Source organism: Otolemur garnettii, unplaced genomic scaffold (assembly GCF_000181295.1).
Source record: "Otolemur garnettii isolate 467f Iridium unplaced genomic scaffold, OtoGar3 scaffold00131, whole genome shotgun sequence".
Classification (NCBI taxonomy): domain Eukaryota; kingdom Metazoa; phylum Chordata; class Mammalia; order Primates; family Galagidae; genus Otolemur; species Otolemur garnettii.
Genome location: NW_003852526.1, coordinates 2,393,191 through 2,397,366, shown reverse-complemented (window position 1 = coordinate 2,397,366; position 4,176 = coordinate 2,393,191).

Genomic DNA, 4,176 nt, shown 5'->3' with positions numbered 1-4,176 from the left:
CTGAGCACCAAGCAATCAATTGATTAGTGGAGTGGCATAGTAGGAGAGACGGTCAGGAAATCAGAGACATCTACCACTCTTCTCTATGCTACTGACGCAGTTCCAAGGTTAAACTGAGTCAGAACTGGGAGTTTTTATCATACCCAGGATGACATTTTGATGATTTAAAGGGTACTTTTTTATAGCTGAAGTGATGGGAGCACTTTTTCTCTACTCTCTTTCACAGTAAAACCAAAACAGTTGTCGATATCTGCCCACTCATTCTCTTATGAATTCCATGTCAGTCAGGCTTTTACTCACATTGTGCTGCAAAAACTGCTCTTATCAAAGTCTCCGATAACCTCCAAATATGTGCAGATCCTGAGCTCTCATCTTGAACTGCACCTATTTGATTCAATGCCAGAGTTTGCTGCACCACCTTTCTGCCCAGGACATCTTCTTATTTGGCTTTCCAGAACATAGTTTTTAAATTTGTTTTCCTACAACACTAGCTACTTCTTAGTCTCTGCAGCTTCCCCAAATTCCTTATTTCCAAATTCTGAAGTAAGGAAGGGTTTATCCAGTCTCATGACTTTGAATCCAATTTCTAACTACTATGGACTCCTTGGTTATCCTAGACGACACCTCTGGACTTCACACAGATATTTACTCTGTATTCATCTTATTCACTTGGATGTTCTTCTGTTTCTCAAACTTGACATTGCCCAAACTGACTCTGGATTTTGATCTACCCACTAACCCTGTATCTTCCTTCATTTCCTTTGATCTCAGGGTAGAGAAACTGTAGTTCTCCAAGAGATCAGGTAAAAAAATACGTAACGTAATTCTTGATTTTTTTTCTCTAGCATCTAGCATCCAGTTCATTAGGATATTATGGTAGCTCTACCTGCAAATAATACCAAGAATCCATTTCCTGGTAGCCATCATTTCTCACCTGTATTAATTTAAAAGCCTCCTAACTAGCCTCTCCTTGTTTCAATTCTTGTCTCTTACTGTCTAGTTTTTAATAGTAGCCACAGTAATATGATTAAAGGAAAGTCAGATCATGTCATCTCTCTACTCAAAATTGTATATCCTATGAATGTTTATCCTTACTTTCACAGTAAAGTTCAAACTTTTTAACATGGTCTGAAAAACCCTCCAAGATCCTGATTGTGTCTTGATGTCATCTTCCTCTGCTGAAGCAGCTCCAGTCTCCCTGACCTCCCTCTTTTCCAGGCATACACCACAATCTGCTCCTCCCATAGAGGCTTGCACTGTGAATCCCACTGTCCTGAATACTCTTTGTCCATCCATGTATCTCAGGGCTCACTCTTTCAAGTCTCAGATTGAGACACCTTCCCTGACCAGCCCATTCAAATAGCATCCATGTACCATTCATTCTTTTATCCCCACTACTTTAACAAAAAGGAGGTTTTCAAGATGGAGGTAATAGTCAATACAATTCATAGTAATGAATTTTACTAAATTATATGAAGAAGACTAAAAAGTATATGTTTAATTTAGCAACATAAATGCTACTACTGAATTCAGCAAAAGTAGTTTCTTATAACTATTGATGAGAGAAAAGCAAAATTGATATAGATCAAGAGTAAATTTTCTCCTGCACTGTTGAATGGCTCAAGGGATATAGGAAGAAGGAAGATAATGGGAGGGTCATCCACGGTTGGTGGTGTAACCAAATCAGCAAAGTAGAAGAAATTGGCCTGAAAATTGGAGATATTTTTTGAGGCCAATTATATCAGGATGGACCTTGTAATCCAATTTAAGTAAGGAAAGTTATAAAAACAATAGGTATGATGGTCAGTGAAAAAGTACTAGAGTTAATAAATTGAAAGAAGAACTATGGCAATGATGATAATAGAGTTAGTGAGGTTATAAGATAAGCAATACTCAGAATACAGATTTTATTGATTTATTATTTCAAAGGTGATACAGTTTCTGGTAATGATAGTAGCTGGGATAGAGCAAAAGCAAAAATGAAATTTTTGAAAAAATTGAGTCAAGGATCTGATAGTCCACCCAAACACCTTTGCATATTCAAGTCATGGAGAATGACAATATGAATTGGATGAAAACAGAAAAGATAAAACAGAATTTTAAGTTTGCAGTTAATAAAGAGCAAATTAACATAAATTTGGCAAATGATAATGGAGAAAAATGATAGTAGATTTATCACTTTAGAAAGATCACATAAAACTCAAATAAATGTGTGTTTCCTCCATTCCTTCCTCCATTCTTCCCTCCTTCTTGTCTTCTTTCCTTCTTTCCTTCTCTTATTCTTACACGAATAAGTAAGAGTAGAGTTATAGAAGCAACAGTGGGTAAAGTAGAAAACACATCGGCTCCATCCATCTCTGTCCCCTGATAACTATGATGTGGGGGAATAAATGTCTAATAAAAAGAGACTTTGGGGGAGGACATGTGCTTGAGAACCAAACAGTCAAGCCAAAGTAGGGGATTCCAAAGAGTCAAGGGAAGTATTTCAGAGGATTGGGATCTGGGTCAGATGAAAGGATGTATAGAACAATATGGAAATAAAATCTTGATTCACAAATGACCAGAGAGACTTAGATATTCAGGTTTGTCTAACTTAAACAAAGACGTAAGTCATCATTCTCTTGTTTATGTTCCCAACTCTTAAAATACATATTGTGAAAATAGCAAACTATTTCAAAGTACTTGTAAAAGAGTAATCACCATTTTCATTTTATTAATACTTTTTATTTTACTTATATGCATATTTCCCCCTTATTATATATTATAATATGTCAAAAATAAAGAGATTTACAAGAAGGAATTTAATATTATTTCCCTATCCCTCTCTAACACTTTATGATAATGAATACTAACAGCCTGAGAATCATCCTAAGCATATCTCTATGCATATGTATGTGTACACTTATCTATATAGTTTTTTATATTGTTGAAGCTTTTTTTCATATAAACTTGCTTTATTTATTTGACAATGTATCCTCTAAGTCAATGTTGATCCATCTTATTGTTTGTAATAGTCATATAATGATATCTGTACAAAAATAATGCAACCATTACAAAGTTGAATAAAAGTGGTAAAAGTGGGAATCCTTGTCTGGAGGAACATCTAGATGTTAGCACTTTAATTTTTCTCCATTCAGTATAATATTACCTCCGGATTTGTCAATTATGGCCTTTATCGTGTTAAAGTAGTTTCTTTTATACCTAATTTGTTGAAGGTTTTAATCATAAAAGGGTGTGAAATTTTATCAAATTCTTTCCCCACGTGTATGTAATTGATTACATGGTTTTGTCCTGATTCTGTTAATGTGATATATCAAGATATTGATTTGTGGATGTTAAACAATTTTTGCACACCCAGAATCAATCCCATTTGGTCATGGTGAATGAAATTTTTGATGTGCTGTTGAATTCAGTTTATTAGTATTCTGTTGAGGATTTTGCATCTGTGTTCATTAGGGATATATAGTTTTCTTTGTTTGCTGTGTTCTTGTCTGGCTTTGCTAATAAAATTATACCAGCTTAATAGAATTACTTAGGAAGGTTTCTTTCTAGAATTACTTAGGAAGGTTTCTTTCCTCTTCAGCTGTTTCAGAAGGATTAGTATCAGTTCTTCTTGTGACATTTAGTAGAATTTGTTTGTGAATCCATCTTGTCTTGTGCTTTTTTCATTGTTGTCAGGAGATGTTTTATTACTCGTTCAATCTCAGTACTTATTATTGGTCTGTTCAGAATTTCTATTTCTTAATGATTCAATCTTAGGAAGTTGCCTTTTTCTAGGAATTTGTGCCTTGCCTCTAGATTTTGTAATTTGTGAGCATATAGTTGTTTGTAGTAATCCCTGATGACATTTCACATTTTTGTGGTACCAGTTGTAAGGTCTCCTTCTAGCAACTTTTCAGTTTGGTTTACCTTTTAAAAGAATCAACTTTTTGCTTCATTGATCTTTTGTATTATTATTATTATTATTTATTTTTATTTTTTTTTTTTTGCCTCTGTTTCATTTAGTTCCACTCTGCTCTACTCTTTGTTATTTCTTTTCTTCTACTAATGGAAATTTGATTTATTTTTCTTTTCTAGCTCTTTCAAGTGTGTTATAAGGTTGTTGATTTATAACTTCGTTACTTTTTTGATGTATTTAATGTTATAATCTTCTCTTTTTGAGCTGTTTTTTTTTTT